Raw genomic sequence first — 22,429 nt, 5'->3', positions numbered from 1 at the left:
TTTTTTAATAGAGATGGGGTTACTGTGTTAGCCAGGATAGTCTCTATCTCCTGACCTCGTGATCCGCCTGCCTTGGCCTCCCAAAGTGCTGGGATTATAGGCGTCAGTCACAGCACCCAGCCTAAAGCTGTGATTTCAATCCAGGCAGTCTAGATCTAAAATCTACCGTCTTAACTATGATAATATTGTTTCTTTGATGACAGGTAGTACTTGGCCGTGTACTCATAAAGGTGGAGAACCAAATCCTGTTTGGAAGCTGTGGATGTGCAGTGTGACTTGTCAATTTACCCTTCACTGGAACATCATCTGAGAGGGTCATTTGTTGGAAACCCCAAATGCCAATATCTTTATTGGGGTAGAAGACTGTAACATACTACCTCAACTGTACATATGACTCTGGCTCTCAATGTTCTGAGACAGCAAAGAGGGCTGGGTGTGGGTTTAGCATTCAGCATTTTTTTGGCAAAACCAAGAGTCTCTGAAATGGAAATCACTAGGCAAAATTTGAGGCCTAAACAGTAAAGTAAAACTAAGTGATCTTATACACCACTTCTTTGTTCTCCTCTTACCAAAATTCTGTCTCAAAGTATTCGCCACCACTCCCCAGCCCACTGGGTTCTCAACTCATTTTGATAGGCTTCAGTCTCACAACTCCTTTAAAATTTTCTCGAAGGTCACTGGGACATTTGTGTTGTCAATGTCAGTGGCCCCTCTCCTCCTCTCAACTTTCACTACTCAAAGTCATTTTCGACATGGGGAACCATTTCTTCTTTTTTATAACTTTCTTATCTTGTTTGCTGTAAAATCATATTTTATTTTCTTCTAACTTTATAGCCGATATGTATTAATCATGTTTTCTATTGTCCGTTTTTTTGTTTTTTGTTTTTCCTGATACTTTGACATTGTTGACCTTTGCTGATCTGGGAGAGACTGCCCCTACCAGGATTAGCAAATTCTTAGAATCCAAAGCCCCAAACCACAACCACCTCCTTTATTGGGTTCCCACGAGGCTCTAACATTTCACATTTATATTCCCCTTCCCTAATCACTTAGGGTCAAGTACCAGAAAGCTAGGGACAACTCTGTGCTCACAAAAAATTTTCAGACTTACCAATTTTATACCTATTTACCCTGCTTTGCCCATTTCTTCCTGTTAAAACCATACAAAGATGTTTGCCTATGTTTTCTTCTACTCCTTTTGCCTTCTGACCAACCCTGGTGTGTGGCCCAGCATCACAGGCTATGCCTCCTGTTTCTAGGGATCTGTGAGTACAAAAACCTCTTTCTTCATGACAGTCATTTCTGTGTCTATGTGTCTTACATAATTAAAACAAATCCCATGTACATTTCAATCCATATATATTCACAAATTCCTTTTACGGAGTTCTTATCATCTGTCCAAGCAGCAAATGTTGGCATGATCACAAGATTGCTCCTAAAGTTTTATCTTTTTTTCTTTCAACAGGTAATTTCCCTTTACAAATCTCCACTCTAAACTTTTGCAAATCTCTACTCTCAATTTTTCCCTACAGCTTCACACCCAACTATTTAATTGACAACTCCATTTGGAGGTCTAATAGGGATTTGAAATGTAACATGACCAAAATCAGTGTCCTGATTTTCCCCCAAGTGTACTTTTCTTCCAGAGTTTCCTTAATAAATTTTACCCTGATACACTTCAGCAAGGCCTTTGCACTGGATGATACTTTTTCTGCTGGGTGACTATTCCCTACAAAACTTGATCTCATCTTTTCCTCTTTGACATGCATACTTTAACCTACAATAAGCCTTTCAAAGTCTCTCCTGTGACCGGTTTGTTGGTTTTCTTATATCACTTATTATTTTTAAAAATTATTTTAAGTCTTTACTTGACAAGTGTCCATGGAACCCAATATAAGCTAAGTTACCTGTGTTCTGTGACCTTATTTTAACCTTTGTATCTCCAGTGTACAGAACAGGGATTACCACAGAGTAAGTTCTTAATCAAGTTTGAAGACAATAAATAAACTACAAATACAGTTATCTCATTTCAAATGCGCCTCGATTTTAAGAAGTTTAAACCTTGAATGTTACACGCATTGTGGTTTGGTATGGAGGATTTACTGAGATTGAAGCATCCATTTTAATGCTTATGGCTTGCCTAAAAATTTTAATATACTGGCATTTTCTGACATTTGAAAATTCCTTTTCAATTTCTTCAAATTCGTTCAATCGTTAGACAGAAAATCCAATGTATTTGCTTTATGATTCCACAATCTCTTTCTTATTCACAGATCCATATTTCTTTTATATCAGGCTTGGTTTTTCAATAAGACAGTTTTAGAGAGGTAAACATATATTTTAGAAAATTATAGTATGCATTGTTCGATGTTTAAAACACTTCCATTAATGTTACAAATCCACGTATGTGGAAAACAGGACACAAATGCAGAAAGTTTTAAAAATGACTTTTCAATGCATAATCTAATTGACATTTTCCTACAGTTTCAGTACTGAAGCACTGATATTAAGGCTTATATCTTTGAAATATCTTGAAGGGGCTTTCTTAACTTAAAGCATTTTGGCTACAGAATAAGAATGAAATAATTATGTGTATTTGTGTTGCAATAGAATCCATATGTATATATTATTGAACCTGTAATTAAAATGGAGAGCATTAATTCGATTGCACAGTGAAGATTCAACTTTATCTTGTGGAACCTCCACATATTTAGACAGCTAAAGGGGAAGGAAGAGCTATTCTGCAGTATAGCAAAGTTTTGGGGACAATACACATTTGTGGAAATTAGATACCTTATCTAATTTGCATTGCAATTTGAAACCTGAGTGCCACCTAGTGGTCATCCTGACCCCCTGAGGAGTGATGAGACAGATAAGGCCTCCTAAGAGGACCCCATCTTCATATAAATATATATACACACATATATATATACACAAACATACACATATATATGTATAGTATGTATATTTTAAAAAGTAATGCTCATTGTTTTCTCATCATCTGTAAATTACAAATATAGATATAGAGAACTTGGAATGTAGAAATAGATGGTGTGCCAAGAAATATTTTAATTATAAGAACTTTCTTACTTTTGCTATTCATCCTAACAATTTGTAATGTTTACCACAAAAAAATGCAGATGCTTAAAACTCAACAGGACCTATGTGAAAAAACTTGCTTATTGCAGTATTTTCTAAATGTTGAACCACAACTTTCAATTCTTTCTAAGATTGTCAAGTTCTAAAGTGATTTTGTTCCGAAAAGGGCAGTGACAGCATGATTATAGGCCTGAAGTATACCAAATTTTCAAAGAGGGGAGAATATTAAGGGTTAACCCTTGCATAGTGCATATACAATGTGACTGACACTCTTCTAAGCCTTCTAAGCACGTTATACATGTTACCGTAATTAATACTCTAAACTGCCTAATGGTGCAAGCACATTAACATGCCCACTTTAGAGATGGGGAAAGTGAAGCCCCAGTGAGATTAAGTAAGTTGCATAAGACATACAGCTGGTGTTCATTGCAGAGAGGTTTATGAATCCAGACAATCCGATGCTAGAACTCAAGCTCTAAACCACCACAACATTATAGCTCTAAATTCTCTTCCTCTGTCCCTACCTCCGTACCTCATTTACTCACTCTCTTTATTTACTGGGCCCTAAGGACTAATCTGATAAAGAGGATCTGTGAAACTTTTTCCACTCATTGACAGATCCAGAAAAGGACTGAATCTAGCAAACTCAGTTGTAGGATTAATTACTTAATGTAGTATCTTTGCTTATGGAGTATTGCATTTTACCAGAAAGTTCCTAAGCAAAGATTTAGTTTCCAATATGTTGAATTAACTGAATTTAGTCAAGCTGATTGTGGATATAATTTTATTAACATGATTATTTTGACTCTGCTCCCCAAATTAAAACAAATTAAATATATATATGTTTTGCCCTCTATAAATCTATCAGCTATTATATTATTATCTCCCATTCATTGACTCATTCATTCAATAAAAATAGTTTCCTATATCCATCACGTACTGTTGTAGACAATACTTTTGAACACAATGGTGGACAAAACTACACATTATGCCCATGCTTATATCACTGATGTTATTTTGTGGAACACTGATATTCACCAAATAACCATTCAAATACTAGTAAGATCCTGACATAATAAATACTACAGAATGGAGAAGGACCTTAAGCTATGATAAGTTTTAAGTGGGAGATTCACATTTGTTTGAAAGGTGAGAAAAGGCTCCTCTACGTAAGTGACCACTGAGCTGACATCCGAGTAATAGGAGTCAACCATCTCTCTGAGTGCTTATTGCTGTTTGTGTGGTCCATGCACAAAAATAACTTAATTTGAAATACTCACCTCAGTGTCTTGGCTTCTACAAATAAACAGTTCTTCAATGTACGTTTCTTACTTATGATGTCAAAACTACATTAATTATCTGCATTAACTCATCAATGATTTTCCCCTACGAGTGATGTGCTAATATTCTGTTTAGAAAATAATTGCCCTGATGTATTAGGGTCCAGTCTACTGGATCTGAAAGGTGGAAATTCCTCCAGGAGACTGTTTTCCAAGAGGTTAGATATCATATCTGGTACCTTAGGACCACTAGTCCTCTGTGACCCTCACAGCCATAAAGATTTGGGATTAAAGAGATGACAATTGTATGAATATATCTGCTCTTTTATGTTACACCGTTTGCTGAAGTTGCAGGCATAGCTCTTGAATGAAAATGTCAGAGAGAATCATAAAGCAAGCCTCAGGGTTGTACCAATTCTCTTGACCCAAGTCTTGTAAACCTGTGGTGTATCACCCACAGTGTACAGAGTATTAAATATTGTAACATCAAAAACAAGTACAGTTTTTATCAGGGACACTTTGGTTTAGTGAAAAAAGCTTTACCCATTGCACTATGAATAAGTCTTATAAAAATTGACTGTATATTTTACTGCGGTCAAGCTGTTACAGTTCAGAGAGTCTATTAGTCTTTTTTTTTTCTTACAGATGTGACATTTACTCACAAAACAATTCTCCAAATGCCTTTTGGGTGGCATTTTCAGTTTAAACCTCTTTAGAAATAAACTTGAAGATATTTTTCTGCTATTAGTCACTTGTCAGGATCTCTCTATACTAAGACCATTTGTTTTCTTATTTCTTCCTTCCTTTCTTCCTCCCATCCTCCCTCCTCTCTCTCTCTCTCTCTCGCGCTCTCTCTCTCTCTCTCTCTCTTTCGTCAAATGGGTGTTCATCTGTAAATATAAAATTTTTCCTGGCTAAAATTTTTTCATGGTCTTTGATTTAATATCAGTGAAACAATTATATTTGATAAATAGATGAAGGTCAAAAATGAAGCTAGGTGAAATTTTGGCCAAGAGCTCAGGAGAACTCATCCAAGGAGGTTGGATAAATCCTTATTTCTGTTCTAAGGCATCTGAGATGCTCACCTAGTAGCCACAGTCAGAAAATACTTGTTCTGTTTTACTAAGTGAAATAAGGCTATCCTCAGTGTCATAATTGAATACAAATGTGAAAGGTATGACCTTAGAGTATGGACAGCAAGTCCAAGACTGAAGCCCTGAAAACTCTTACCCTTCTCAAACTCAGTTCACTCCTGGCCAAATCTGACTTAATATTATGGCTTAAGCATTACTCACTCAGAAATATTTTCTCAGCACCTCCACCCCATCCTATTCCTGCCTTCTACATAAGATTTTCTATCATATGCTTTCACAGTATTTCTACTTCTCTTGGGCAGCTTTAATTACACTTTTAATTAGCTACCTGGTGCCTGTATTTCCTACTAGACTGAAAACTTCATTAAGGCCTGCATCATAGCTGACATGTATTTAGTGCCCTATCCTTAGCACCTAGCATAAAGTGTCCCTTGACATAGTAAGTGGTCAATAATGTTTTGTTGAATAGTGAGTGACTTAATGAATGAGTTGACATGGATGCCAGAAAAATTCTTAACTTCACTAAGCTTTGCCTTCTGTTCCTGGTCAATATTTTTAAAAATACATTTTCCTGATAATTTGTGCTAAATATTGGCATTGGCTTCATTTATGCCTAGGTCGCTCAGTGCTTTTTACTTTTGTTCTTTTTGAAACCCATTTTGTATTTGAAAGATAATTTCTACAAAATTATACATGTTAGTTGGTAGTATATAGAGTTGCCCTTATATTATAAGAAGGGTCACTATCTTAAAATAAGGGAAGGATAGAATTTCAGGATTGACCTAGTAAAGGCATTGGGCAACTACGGACCACTGCCCAAAATGTGCCAGAGACCCACCTTTGTGAATAAAGGAACATGGTAATGCCCATTTGTTTACTTATGACTACTATGGCTGCTTTTACACGAATACAGCTTTGTCGAATGGCTGCTACAAATATTATACGGCCTGCAAAGCCTAAAATATTTACTATCTAGCTGTTTACAGAAAACAGTTTGCTGACACCTGATAGAAGTTTAACGATTTGTTTTAGGTAGCCTTCTAATAATCTCTATATTCATATCATTTAAACGGTTTTCCACCTGCCTTCAGAAAAGACTGGCTCTAAGTGATGTAAAAAATACCAGCACTTGCTACGCAGCTTTAAAATAGTTGAATAAAGGTGTTACCAACAGGGAGGGACAAACTGGGATTTTGCACAATCTTCGACACAGCTTAGAATTAGTAGGCAGTGCAAATGGTGTGATAAAACTAAATGGAGATGCTGAAAAATCAAATTTAAGATTTTCAGGTAGGCTGTAAACAGTTCCATTAAATACCCCAAATGGGCTCTGTTGTTTGGAGCGAAATGAAATGTGTATTCTTTCAAGTGATTTGCCAAAATTATTTCCAGTCTTTTCTTCGCTCAGAATATATAGCCTATAATAAAGAACACCCAAGATAGTATAACTCAGGCATATTATTGAACAAATTTTTTATCACTGATAATAGTGATTAGGAGCCCTTTTCATCCTTCCTGAACTTATACCTTTTGAGTAGAATGGAAGGGAAAGGGATATGGAAGGGAAGAGGATATCTTCATTCACATTTAAAAGTTGTTCTAAATGCTATCAGTTTTCAGGCAGATCAGGCTCAAGGTTGTTTGAAAAATGATCTAGTGTCTTTTTTGTCTGAAAATGATGCCTACTATTGCTTTAGAGAAACTCATAGCTCCTTCTCAGTGTTTCCTTTTTTAAGAACCCTTTGTTTACCTCAAGGTTGTAAATATATTCTGATCTCATTAACTCATAAATTTATTACATAAATTTTACCTTTTACATTTGTATCTGAACTAATCTTGGAATTAGTTTTTGAATGTGATGTGAAGAGTGAATCAAGAGTTACATTTTCTCTAAGCATTTCTGTACGACCTGGTACAATTTATTGAAAAGATCTTACTTTCCTCACTGGCAGTGTTACGTTTGTCATAGGCCAAGTGGAAAAATGCACTCAAGTATGTTTTTAAACTCTCTAGCCCATGGCAAGCAAACTTTCTGAAGGAACATATATTAAATATTTCAAGCAGTGTGCATCGTATGTTCTCTGTCACAACTACTCAACTTATCCATTGTAATGAGAAAGCAACCATAGACAATATGTCAATGAATGGTTATAGTTCCATTCCAATAAAACTTTATTTACAAAAGCAGAATCCAGATCACAGCTCACGGTTTGCCAACTATTGCTCTAGTCACCTCCATTAGTGTATTTGTCTATCTTTTCATAATATCAGCTTGTATCAGTCACTGGCACTTCTTGATGTTTAGATGTGCAGTGTTTCTAATCTGATTCTTTGTCTTCAAATCATCTTGGCTACTCTTAGAGCATTCACTTCCATATACATTGTAGGATCAACCTATCAAATTTCCCCTATGATTTCCATCAATCAATAGCACAATTTGAGGAAAAGTAATGCCTTTAATATATTATTTCCCATCCATGTTGATAATATAGTTTAAGGTCTTACATTTATTTCTAATGCTTCAAAAACATTTTGTAATTTTTGGACTATATATCTTAAATTTCATGTATCATGTCATAGTAAAGGTATCTTTTCTTAATTAGATTTTCTAACTGTCAGTATATAAAAGTAAAATGGATCTTTATATTGGCTGAATTCAGAATCTTTGCTATATCACTTATTCATTCTAATAACTTATTTTTATTTTTATTCACAAAAATGTGATCTGCAGAGGAAATGGTGACTTCTGGAATAGAGATCTTCATGATTGCTCTACTTTCCCCACTTCCTCCCCAGTTTAAGAGCATACAGCATCATATGAGAACAGCTCAGGAGCATGACAAGCAGGACCCTGCGGTGCTCTATTGCTGTTGTTTCTATGCAATGCAAACCAAAATGAAGACTGATAGTAAAACTCCTGAGTGTTGTACATTTTTATCAAATCTAAAGGATCAGTTAGAAATGCTTATGAAACAGCTGGGTGATAATGAAGCTATTAGGCAAGAAAATACTTGGTCCTGCCCATTTGGAGAATTGTACTTAGAAAATGTTTTTATATTCAGACAATGAAGATCATGCTGGGTGATTTCACAAGATGATCAAGCCCCTTTCATACTTCACAGTTTTAAATAGATGTCATAATAATATTTGGACAACTCATTGATGAAAATGTGAAACACAGAAAGTATGTAAGGTGAAAGGCAAAATATACTCATATTTATTTAAAGAATAGGGAGCTGCCTCAACTAGTTATCTGTTGGAATTGAAGAAGACAACAATATTGCAGAAAATGAAGATGCTGAATCAACCTATCTGTCCACTGAGCCATGTCAGCCACCATCTTCAACTTATGACCCAAGCCACATGCCACAAATAAGCTATATTAGAATACAGATTCCTCCCAGTGCACACACTCCAGCTAATACATCAGTAGAAGCACATCACAATACAGTTGTAACAAATCTAATCTACTCCAAAGACAATTCAGCAATTGAGCCCACATTTTTAGTAGTTTCCCAAAGGGATATCCATCTAACACGAGAGGACTTTGTTAGTGATCAGAAATACAGCAATTAGGCTGACAGTGCCTTGTCATGTGAAGGTGTCATTTGTTCTGTGAATAAAAACTTCTGGAAATAGATAAACAAGTGTAAAAGTAGAGATTTAAAAAATTGTTCTTACTTTCTAACATATGCATTTAAGGTATAAAATTTCCCGTAGACATTATTTTACCTGAATCTCACAAGTTTCACATGGCGTATTGCAGATAATGAATTAGCACAGTTTTTATTCACTTGAAAATGTCTTTATTTAGCTTTTCTTATGACAAGTATTTTTTTCTGGATTATTTTATTTGTCTTCACCTCTTTAGATATATCATTCCATTTTCTTCTGGCCACAATCATTTTTGTTTAAAAGTCCACTGTCAGTGTTGTTTCTCCTTTGAAGGTAAAATCACCTTAATCCAGTCAGAGATTGAGTTGCTTAAAGACTGTGCTTCAGTTCTGTTGTTGTTTATTTTTTAAGGCTTCTATACTTTTGTTTGTTCTCACTTATAGAATGTGACCCTTTCCTTTCTTATCTTTATTTTCTTTCTTCCTTTCAATTGTTTATCTTTTAGAAGCTTTTGAATGATATCATTATGTGTGATTTTAATTTTATGTATCTTTTTATGCAGGACATAGAGCTTCTTTTATCTGTGGCTTAATGTTTTTTAGCTTGGAAAAGTTGTGGTCACTATATTTTCAAATATTGTTTTGATTTTTCTGAATACAAATTACACACATGGTAAAAATAATTTTGTTTTACTTGGTTCTGATGCACAGTTCTGTATTTGTACCCTTTTTACTCCCCCTGATTTAGTTTGGATTTTTCCAACTGCCATCTAATTAGAATGCTGTTAAACATTTTATTGATTTCTTAACTTCATTTATGATGTTTTTCAGTTCTAATATTCCTATTTAATTCTTCTTTGTGGATTATACTTTTCAGGTATAACTTTCCACCTTGTCTTCTATTTTTACAATTCTTGAATCATACTTTTCACTGTACCTTTATCATTTTAGCCATTAATATATTGATATCACATTTGCATAGTGTCTAATATCCTAGTATCTGAATAGCCTGTAGATCGATTTTGGTTTTACGATTTTTGGTTTTTTTTTTCATCTTGATTTTCAGCTATTTGGTCTTATCTCTTAGCACAGCTTGTGTATTTTAAAATAAAATTTCAGACACTGTGCATTTAAAAAAAGCAATTAGCCTTTGAGTGATGCCAATCTTATTTAGAGGAGATTTAGGTTTCTTTGGAAAACAGTTACATTGATTTAAAAAAATCACCTTAATTCAGTCAGAGATTGAGTTGATTAAAGACTATGCTTCAGTTTGGTTGTCGTTTATTTTTTAAGGCTTCTCTATTTTTGTTTTTTCTTACTTATAGAGTGTGGTCCTTAGAGTACCAATCAATTGAAAGTCTAGGTTTGATTACCAGTGCCTATTTTCTTTGAAAGGCAATAAGCTCCAATTTTTGTCTCTTCATCCATTTGGGACTACTGAAGTCCCTGATTTATTTTTTAGACTTTTATACATCAATTTCTGCTTAAGTTCTTAACATCTGGTGCACACTTTAGGGATCAGTAGAATGCCTTGAGGGAAAACAAAATGCACAAAATATCAGACTTATACTTCTACAGATTACTTTCTGTTGGATCTTGACTTTTAATGTGAGGGCTGCCTTGGTAACCCTAAACTTCAATTTTTGCCTACTCAGCCTTATGAGACTGCAGAAATCACTGAGCCGCTGTTTTTCTGCTTGGTTGAAAATGTTTGGATGGGAAAGTGTCAGACAATTTGGGACTTGCCATGATGTATTTCCCTTCTTCCTGGGGTCCTGGCCACTTAAATATCATTGTTTCTTTTCACTGCCTTAAAACAGCTTATATGTTGTTTGTTGTTGTTGTTTGCGATGTTGAGAGGGTTGTATGCATGTTTTCTAGCTTTCAAATCTTTTTCTTGGTGGAAGCATTGACCTAATATAAGCTAGTGTTTTATAGCTGTACCTACTCAAACAAAATAGATATAAACCCCCATCCTACTGGTCCCAAAATGTATTCCTAATTTTTCGGGCTTCTTTTTTTCCATAATTTTGGGGGTGTCCGTGGGTTATCCAAATTGTCAGCCTTAGTTACTCTCATATCAGATAAAGAAGGAAATCCTTCAGATAATTGTGAAGATAATTTCTTGTTATCATGCTTACAGAATTGTATTTGAAGTCCTGAGTTCAATGCTATATGTTCTTTACCATACTCCCTAACACCAGTAATAAACAAAATATACTTCAGTTTTTATTGGCTAAATAAAATGTGCAAAATTCTATTTCTAGTATACTAGTTAAAATAATGTAACAAACTCTAAGAAATAGAATATCAAAAAGAAAAAGAAAGAATAAGAATGCCATATGATAGTGTGGTATTCGTGCTTTACTCAGTCCTAACATAGGAGGGATTGGTCAAGAAAGCTTAGAGGACATCTGAGGATTAGCCCTAAGTCTTCTCTGAAAGTGTTTCTGGAAATAAATTCTTAGTTTGTGCAGGTACAATCTTGTGATGGATCATCCACTTCCCATTGATGTAGTCTATTCTACTTCCCCAAATCTCTAGTTATTAGAAAAGTATTGAGTTTAAGTTGAACCAAAAATTTTCACTTTGGTCTGAGAACTGTCCCTTGAGACTACATGGATCAGGTCTAAATGTTCTTTATCTGATATTCTGTAGATATTTTAAGACGGCTATCACATTCCCTATATGTTTATCTCCACAAGACACACAGTTCTGATTTCAGAACTGGCACAGTGTCAGACTTTTCATTCTCAGGTTTATTCTCTTCTGGAAATGTTTCAGCTTAAATGTGCCCTTCTTGTAACTGTGCCCAGAATTATACTTTATATTCAGGTATGGAAGGAACAGCTCAGAGTGCCACACTCCCCACATTTTTTAGGGAATATTCTCTATATGATGCTATTCATTCAAATTAGGTTGTAATTAGCATCTGGCTATTACACTACTACCACATCCTGTGTTTCCTACCAGCTTAAGAAAATTAAATAGATGTTTCTATTAAAATACTATGTCCTTATACTGTCCCTTCACATTTTAAAAATCACATTGTCCCTATTAAATGTCACCTTCCAATAATTCGTTTATTATTCCTGTCCACTAAGGTATTTTCAGGGCTTCAGTTTCTCATAAATATTTTAAATAGCCAAGAAATCTCATTACCTTTTTTAAACCTTCTAATAAACACGTTTTTGTCATTGGTATCACTGCAAGTTGCTATGTGATGTTCATGCAAATGATTGAAAAGTGATCTTTGCTTTTGCTCTTCCTGTCTCCCTTTAGAACTCAGTTTTTGTTGTTACTGTTTTTTTTTTTTTTTAACAAACTTAATAAAATGACTGGTTGTAATAACTTCATATATACATAAAATAAACCTATTTTAGAATTTTGCACTGATGCTAAAATGAAAATAAACTCATCTTTTAATAATATTCATAATTCATATGATTCATTGAAGTTATTAGTGTTAGTTTCAACATCTATAATACAAACATGCTAATCATTGTATTAGGACATTTATGTGATAGAAAAATAAACTTGTTTTATTTAAGTCATTATTATTTTTAGTCTCTATTATTCACAGTGAAACCTAATCGGTAGGCAGGTATAGGAGTTGGTAGGCAGAATAATGACCTTCCAAAGGTATCCACACTCTAATCCACAGAACCTGTGAATTATGTTACCCTACATGGCAAAAGAAAATTAAGATTGCACATGCAATAAACGTTTCTAATGGGCTAAACTTGAGATGGTCAGATTACATTGAATTACCAGGTGGGTCCAATATGATCACATAAATTTAAAAGTGGAAAAAGAGGAGGGCAGAAGAGTAGTTCAGGGAGATGCGACATAATGACTTAGCCAAACATTGCTGGCTTTGCATATGAAGGAAAGGCCATGAGCCAAGAAATAAGGGCAGCCTGTAGAAGCTGGAAAAGGAAAGAAAAAACTTTCCCTTAGAGCCTCCTGAAAGGAAGTCTGCCCAGCAAATAACTTGATTTTAGCCTGGCGAAATCTCTGTTGAACTTCTGACCTCTAATACTGTAAGATAATAAATTTGTGTGTGGATTGTGGGGGATGGCGAGGTTAAGCCAGTAAATTTATGGTACTCTGTATTGCCAAATAGAAATTAAATATATGTTACTAAGCAAAATAGCACAAAATCCAGTGTGAGTGTGTGATGAGAAATAACTGTAAACATGAACCCTAAATATGAAGAAGCCAAGTAGGCAAGCAACTTTCCTTGAATGGCACCTTTACAAACGTCAAAAAAATGTTAATTATACGTAAGACAAAAATGGGCTTGGCCCCTTCTGATAGTTCTCTAAGCTGTATACTAGAAAATAAGAGCAGAAACTTTAATTCTATTAGAATTTAATATGCATCCTGCACACGGTTTGACTGTCACTAATGCCTGACACATCCAAATAAAATATCAATTATATTACAAAAATCTTCACTGGGCATGGTAGATCATGCCCGTAATCCCAGCACTTTGGAAGGCTGAGACAGAAGGATTGCTTGAGCCCAGGAGTTTGAGACCAGTCTAGGCAACATAGTAAGACCTTGCCTCATAAAAAAAATTTTTTAAACGACAAAAGTCTTAAAAAATTAATATAAGCCTTACTGAAGTCTTCTTTTAAATTTTTACTTTATTTTTTAAAAAGACAGTGAAGTAGATGTCTAACATCAGATGCTACTCTTCATACTCCTCCTCCTTCTCTTGCCATGCTGCTCAGACCCAGGCTACCAAAGGCTAAATTGATCCTCCTTTTACAGTCCCTGCAGAGAAACCTTGTTGATTTTCCTTTTTCACTTACTAATTGTATTAGTCTGTTCTCATGCTGCTAATAAAGACATATCTGAGACTGAGTAACATATAAAGAAAAGAGGTTTAATTGACTCACATTTCAGCATGGGTAGGGAGTCCTCAGGAAGCTTACAATCATGGCAGGAGGCAAAAGGGATGCAAAGCACCTTCTTCACAAGGAGGCAAGAAAGAGAATTGCTGAGCAAAGGGGGAAAGCCCCTTATGAAACCATCAGATCTTGTGAGAACTCACTATCACAAGAACAGCATGAGGATAACTGCCCCATGATTCAATTACCTCTCACCAGCCCCCACCCCAACACATACGGATTATGTGAACTACAATTCAAGATGAGATTTGGGTGGGGACACAGGAAAACCAAATCATTCTTCCCCAGACCCTCCCAAATCTCATGTCCTCACATTTCAAAACACAATCATGCCCTTCTAGCAGTCCCTCAAAGCCTTAACTCATTCCAGCATTAACCCAAAAGTCCAAGTCCAAAGATACATCTGAGACAAGACAAGTCCCTTCCACCTATGAGCCTGTAAAATGAAAAGCAAGTTAGTTACTTCCTACATACAATGGGGGTACAGGCACTGGGTAAAGATACCCATTCCAAATGGGAGTAATTGGCTAAAACAAAGGGGCTACAGGTACCATGCAAGTCTAAAATCCAACAGTGCAGTCATTAAACCTTAAAGTTCTAAAATGATCCCCTTTGACTCCATGTCTCACATCCAGGTGAGGTTGATGCAAGAGGTAGTTTCCTATGGTTTTGAGCAGCTCCACCCCTGTGCTTTTACAGGGTACATACCCTCTCCTGGCTGGTGTCACAGACTGGCATTGAGTCTGTGGCTTTTACAGGTGCATGGTGCAAACTGTTGGTGGATCTACCATTCTGAGGCCTGGAGCATGGCGGCCCTCTCCTCACAGCTTCATTATTCAGTACCTCAGTGGGGACCCAGTGTGGGGGTTCTGATCCCACATTTCCTTTCTGTATTGATCTAGCAGAGATTCTCCATGAGGGCTCCATTTCAGCGCACACTTCTGCCTGGACATCCATGCATTTCCATACATCCTCTGAAATCTAGACAGAGGTTCCCAAATCTCAATTCTTGACCTCTGTGTACCCTCGGGCCCAACACCACATGCAAGCCACCAAGGTTTGGGACCTGCACCCTCTGAAGCAACAGCCTGAGCTGTATGTTGGCCCTTTTTAGCCACAGCTGAGATGCAGGGCACTAAACACCAAGGCCCTGCACTTGACGCACAAAACCATTTTTGCCTCCTACGTCTCTAGGCCTATAAGGGGAGGGGCTGCCGCAAAGGTCTCAGACACGTCCAGAGACATTTTTTCCATTGTCTTGGTGATTAACATTTGGCTCCTCATTACTTATGCAAGTTTCTGCAGTGGGCTTGAATTTCTCCCCAGATAATGGATTTTTCTTTTCTATTGCATCATCAGGCTGCAAATTTTCCAAACTTTTATGCTCTGTTTCCTCTTGAATGATTTGCCACTTAGAAATTTCTTCTGCCAGATACGCTAAATTACCTCTTTCAAGTTCAAAATTCCACAGATCTCTAGGGCAAGGTAAAATGCCACCAGTCTCTTTGGTAGAGCATAACAAGTCATCTTTGCTCATTTCCAAGAAGTTCCTCATGTACATCTTAGACCACCTCAGCCTGGACTTCATTGTCCACATCACTATCAGCATTTTGGTCAAAGCCATTAAACAAGTTTAGGAAGTTCCAAATGTCCCCACATCTTCCTGTCTTCCTCTAAGCCCCCCAAACTGTTCCAACCTCTCTGCCTGTTTCCTAGTTCTAAAGTTACTTCCACATTTTTGGGTATCTTTAAAGCAGCACTGTACTACCCAGTGCCAATTTACTGTATTAGTCTGTTCTCACCCTCCTAATAAAGACATACCTGAGAATGGGTAAATTATAAAGGAAAGTTATTTAATTGACTCACAGTTCCCCAGGCCTGGGGAGGCCTCAAAACTTACAATCATGGCAGAAGGCAAAGAGGAAACAAGGCACCTTCTTCACATGCGACAGGAAGGAGAAGTACCGAGCAAAGTGGCAAAAACCCCTTATGAAACCATCAGATGTTGTGAGAACTCACTATCATGAGAACACCATGGGGGTATCTGCCCCCATGATTCAATTACCTCCCACTGGGTCCCTCCTACAACATGCGCAGACTATGGGAACTACAGTTCAAGATGAAATTTAGATGGGTACACAGCCAAACCATACTACTGATTTTTCATTTTCTCTTCTTGCTCATTATATATTGGCCTGAGAATGCTAGAGCACCTTAAATGTGAGACAATAATAATGTAAGCTATTTCACTGATTTTTGTAAGGTTTTGCTAGAAACAAAATAATGTTGCTCATATCATGCAAAGTTGATAATGTAGTTAAGAGCAATCAGAAGTGTTTGTGTGCCTCATCCGCTACCCAGATGGTCAGATAAGTTCTAATTGCAGATCCTTACTGCTGATGATAGAAGTGAGAAAGAACACAGCGTGACTCTTAGAATTCAGGTTCAGTATACCACCTGACTTTGAGAAAAGGCAACTTTCTATTTGTAAACACAGAAAAGCCATTGACAGAGAATACATAAAATTTATTTTCAAGCAAATTCATTTAACCATTTTCGTTGACTAAAATAATAATATATAAATATGAAATTTTAAAGGACTATTTAACATCTACAATTGAAAGGCCAGTTTTAGCCTTTGCTATAGAAAAACGCCATAAATTTCCATATTACTGCAAATTACTAGTTAAAACTAATTGATGACTTTTTAACAGCTCAAGGAATTATAAATTTAAAGAGAAATGGGGGAAAATTACACTACCAAGAGCCATATCTAATTCTATAAATCTCTGAAGCCCATGTTAATTTATCAGAAAGCAATATCCTATATAGGCAAATAATCATTTTGACTTTCAGTAAGATGAATGTCCTAAATAGCCTTCTGATTTAAGAAGGGCTCTGCTTCACAACTTGAGATAAGAGAAAAAGAGACAATGCATGTATCCTTATTTATGAGTTTCTATAAAAATCATTATTCTTAATATCAGCACATAAGCACCATACCTCTGGATTCAGTACCTTTGCAACCACAACTCAGATCAATCTTTCAGCTTTAAACAAAATGTGAACATTTTTGAAGATGTATTATTGATACTAGAAACCACAAAGTGAACTAGCAGTGAGCTAGCCCACAGTTTTTACCCAGTTTTTGGAGTAATTATTAAATAGCTGCCAAATCAATTAACAGGTGTTACTAATCTGTCTAATGCAAAATTAGCTCTGAGAATATTAGCCCTTTGAAGATTTCTTAAAACACAGCTGCCATATTCTGATCTAGCTAATTTTATATCTAAAAATAAATTGTGTATGCCTTTAATATTTATTCATAATTAAAAATGGAAAATATATAAAAGTAGTGGAAGACTTAAAATAATATTTAGTGTTGAATTTATAAATCTAATGTGAGTAATGTGAGCTTCAGAATATGACATGAATATTTCTTTTTGTCATTTTAGGGCTCACAATATATTTTATAATAAGACGTTTCTAACTTAAAAAAAAAAAAAAATCAGAAAATGCCCAGGCATTTCCTTAGACATACGTTACCAGTATATTCTTATAGGTTGGTCCCAATGCTTAAAAAATAATAGTTTCATGGAAAATACATGTAAACTGAGTTCCTAACTTGTGTCAATGATATAAAGCTATCCGATGATGTATCTAAAAAGACAATTCTAATTTGATAATGTATGGTCGGTCAAGATATAGCCCAAAGTTTGGAAAGTAGTAAAACCTAATAAATAAAAGTTTTTTTTTTTTTTTTTTTTTTTTTTTTTTGTAAATTTAGTATGTGAATTCGAATTGTTGCAGAATGTCAAAGTAGAACTTTCCTGCTGTCTCAGAATTTCACCTGGAGCTACAGAGATCAAAGAGAGGATGTTAAATACCCATTAATTTGAAAGCGAGTTGCCAGGACAGCTGTGCAGAACATGCTAAGGGGTAACCCCAAAAGACAGATAAGCATTTGTCTATGACCTGCCTCAAGTCAATACAAGGAGAAAAAAGAAGAGCAATCAAGGAAAGACCATGAGGATGGGTTTCTATGAGAAGAGCTGTAGATTTCTCCTTTCTTCTCCATACCTTGAGTCAAGTTAGGAGGCTATAAAAATTTTCTGACAGAGCGTGGGTGTGCTTCCTGCCAGCAGGAAGACTAACCTGGAGCAAGCGGGTGGGCAGAGAACTTCAGAGAATTTGTCCCCCCTACAGTCGGGGGCATAGGATTTTGTGTTGACTTGCACTTGTAGAAGTCCGATGCCAGGGGGGCGCGGTGGCTCACGCCTGTAATCCCAGCACTTTGAGGGGCCGAGGCGGGAGGATCACGAGGTCAGGAGACAGAGACCATCCTGGCTAACACCGTGAAACCCAGTCTCTACTAAAAAAAATACAAAAAATTAGCCAGGCTCGATGGCGGTGCCTGTAGTTCCAGCTACTTGGGAGGCTGAGGCAGGAGAATGGCGGGAACTCGGGAGGCGGAGCTTGCAGTGAGCCGAGATTGCTCCACCGCGCTCCAACCTGGGCGACAGAGTGAGACTCTGTCCAAAAAAAAAAAAAAAAAAAAAAAGTCCCATGCCAATAGGCTGGGCTGCCTGTAATGGACCTTATAGAAAGAAGAGCCAGGAGGCTTTTGATGAAAGTGAATTCTATTTCTGCTCATCCCAAACCAAGGGTACTATTTCCAGAGGTCTCTTGGAACTCTAGAAGCTATCCGGCCTTCGATTGTTTGGAAAATGATCACACCCCAAAGGGCTTCCTGGTGAGGAAAGATGAACCTGGTTGAAAGAGGCTGGTCTGTACTGTCGGATGCAGAAGGAAAGGCAAAGGATGGAATGAGCAAAACTTTTAAGCTGCCAGTGGGAGACTGTATTATCACCATAAGCAAGAGTGCTGAGTAAGGTCTGAAGCAGGAGGTGCAGTTGGATTTCTGAGGAGCCCATCGTACTCCAAGGAGCGGAAGAATTGGCCCTGTGGCCAATATTTCAGATTATAACATTCCAGTCTAACATCCCATTTGATTCTTTTTTCTCTTTCCCTGCTTCAACCTTGAAGAGTTGGAGATAGCAGAGAGAGTGGAAGAGTGGGAGGAACAGAAGATAAGTAAAGTAGATAAATAGGAAAGAAAGAAATCCTATCTCTTTCTCCAGTGCAGATTTCTGAGACTGATCAGCCTGTATGTGGGGCTACAAAAATTGTAGCCTTTAATAGTTGAATATGAAACTATTTATTAAACGTCAAGGTGAAGAGAAAAGATATGGGAATCTCATAAGCTTTAATGCAGAGAGAGGGATGAATTGACAAAGTGGTTTTAATAGGATAGCAGGGAAGGGGATGGAAACAACTGCTTTCTATTTGTACTGGCTCCCTTATTAAAGTCACTGCATTATATTCCTCAGAATTAGGGATATTTGGAGTGAAAGTAATAACTCCAATTCAGTTTTATTTCTTCAAATGTGAATTTGTATGTTAGTTTGGGTTCCTCCAAAACAGGCTGAGACAAAGATTAAGATGCAATTTATTTGGGGTGTGATTCTCAAAAACAGCAGCAGAGGAGTGTGGAATGAAGGCAGCTAACAAAGCACTCACTTTAAAGCAAGTGGTATGGTTGGTTAGTAGAGCTCAACACCACTGGAAGAACTCTGGAAGTCAGGATAGGGCACATGCTTCAGAGTTATCCCAGTGAAGACATAAGGGAACTGTGACGTTCCTAAATCAACTGCTGTTAGTCTTTGTTAGAGATCTACACTTGGAGAGGCATTCATTCTCTGGCACTTCTAGACTGCAATATAGATGGCAAGAAGACACTGCCAGCCAAGGATAGCTCTCAGGCAAAATATATGCATTCTGGCAAGAGCTGCAGTGCAATAGGGCAAGAAAATGTAAACAGGGAACTGACAAAATCAAGTATGTACCACGGATCATATATTAAGATGGGAGAGCAAAACAAAGATAGCTCCATCTTTTCTATTGGGGAATTTTAAGAATCAATTTAAGTTCTCTCTTGGGAAGCTTTATGTGTAATGTGTCTGAAGCAAAGAATATTGAATAAGTCCTATATGTTTCTATCAGAGCTATTGCATATAATTATAAAAAGGAGACATTTTTATTTGTATTACAGGTCAGATTTTTTAAGTTTTAAAATTTAGAAATGTTTTAAAGGAAAAAGCCCCACTTTGAATAAGAATAGAATTTTCTCTGATACGTAAAAACTAGTAGGAGTTAACTCAGGCCTTTCCAATTGTTGTATATGTAATAAAAATGAATTAAGCTAATGCAATTTGCAAAGTTTAAACATTATATAATGCTCACTGACACAGTTTTTAAACATTATTTACATAACGACTACTTAAGATAATCTATGGAATAATTGTATATTCAAGAAATAAACATATTTAGGAAGCATATTAACATTCAGTAATTGTTTATTAATTTCTATCAGGTGTTCTTATATACTAGACACAAGCCATACAGCAGGGCATAAGGCAGGAACCAGGATTCTTGCTCTCTAGTGGGGAAGTTCAATATAAAAGGGAAGAAAATAAATGACCTAATTTCACACAGTCACGTAATAAATATATAATTACAAACAGAAAATGCTACAGAGGAAAAATGGAGTACACTTGGGAAGTTTAAGTTTTGTGATGGATTTTAATTTTTCATATAACTTTCTCTTTTTTTGAATTCTCCCACATATCATGTTAATATGACAAAATTGACACATACTCAAGCTCATGGCTGAAAGTATATTTAAAAAGTCAAATACATAAAAACAGAGAGTAGAATTTTGGTTACTAGGCACAAGGAGGGGAAGGAAATGGGGAGATAAAGGTCAAAGGGTACAAACATGCAATTTGTGGACTCTGAGGACTGTAGTTAACAATACTGCTTAATTAAAATTTGCCAAGAAAGTAGATTTTAGGGGCTTTTACCATAAAATAGGTAACTATGGTAAATAAATGTTAATTTGCTGGACTGTAGCAATTATTTCACTATATATATCAAAACCTCATGTTATATACCCCAAATATAGACGATACAATTAAAAACAGCACATGTCAACAGAATTGAGCAGTGTGAAAAATCAGATTACCTTTTAGAAAGAACACTTGCACAGCATTCAGAATGACTATTTTTTTTTTCTTTAAATAGCATCAACGCAAATGCCCGAGAGGATGTAGAGGAACTGGACCACTCATGCATTGTTGGTGGGAATGCGAAATGGTTCAGCCATTCTGGAAGAGTAGTTTGCTTGTTTTTTAAAGAAAACTCAACATGCAACTACTATATGACTCAACAATTATACTCTAGGGTATGTAACCCAGGGAAATAAAAACTTATGTCCTCACAAAAACTTGTAGATTTACTAGTCATGTCTAAAAGTGGCAACAACCCAGATGTTTTTCAGAGTGAATGGTTAAATATGGTCCTACCATATCACGAAATACTACTCTGCAATAAGAAAGAAAAAACAATACACCCAGGTATCTCCAGAGAATTACGTAAGTTGAAAAAGCCAATCCCAAAAGGTGGCTTACTATATGATTTCATTTATATGATACTCTTTAAAATGCAAAGTTATAAAAATGGAAAATAGATTACTGGTTGTCTGGGGTTTAGGAAGGAGTGGAGGTGGGAGAGAGGTGAGGGCGACTATAAAAGAGCAACATAAGGAATCCTTGTGATGATGGAAATGTTTTGTATCTTGACTGTGCCATTATCAATGTCCTGATTGTGATATTTTACTATAGTATTACAAAATGTTGTCATCAAGGAAAACTGGGTAAAGGGTACAGGGGGTCACACTGTTTTATTTCTTACAAGGGCATGTGAATTTTCAATTATCTCAAAGTAAAAGTTTCAATTAAATAGATAGCATCTTTTAAATGCAAGAATCGGAGGTTATCTTTTGTACTGGTGGCAGGGAAAAGTTTCTTTTTTCTTAATATAGTTTATAAAGAAAAAAGATACACTAAATATCAAAATTAATACCTTTTGTTGATCAAAATATACCCTTAAGAAAGTGAATAGGCAAGGCACAATTTGTAGAAAACAAATCAACAAAACATATATTGAACAAAACATATATCCACAATCTATGTCTATACCTATACCTCATTTTTTGTTTTTCATAAATAAAAATAAAACAATAAAAGATGGGCAAAATAACTGGACAGAAGCTTTATTAAAATTTATGAATGCCCAAAAAATACATAAGAGTCTTTACCCTCATCATTTATTGAATAAATACAAATGGAAATCAAAGTCAAATACCACTAGATACTCATTAGGATAGATAAAATCTAAAAACTGAAAACATTGAATATTGGCCAGCTTGTGGCACAACTGGAGCTTTCATGTGTTGTTGTTGGGAATATCAAAGTCTACCACTTGTCAAAATCTTTGAAAGGTCTGAGATCTTACTTTACTTA

The sequence above is a fragment of the Theropithecus gelada genome, chromosome 8, assembly GCF_003255815.1.
Source record: "Theropithecus gelada isolate Dixy chromosome 8, Tgel_1.0, whole genome shotgun sequence".
In the NCBI taxonomy this organism is placed as follows: Eukaryota; Metazoa; Chordata; class Mammalia; order Primates; family Cercopithecidae; genus Theropithecus; species Theropithecus gelada.
Note: the sequence above shows the minus strand (reverse complement) of the source record.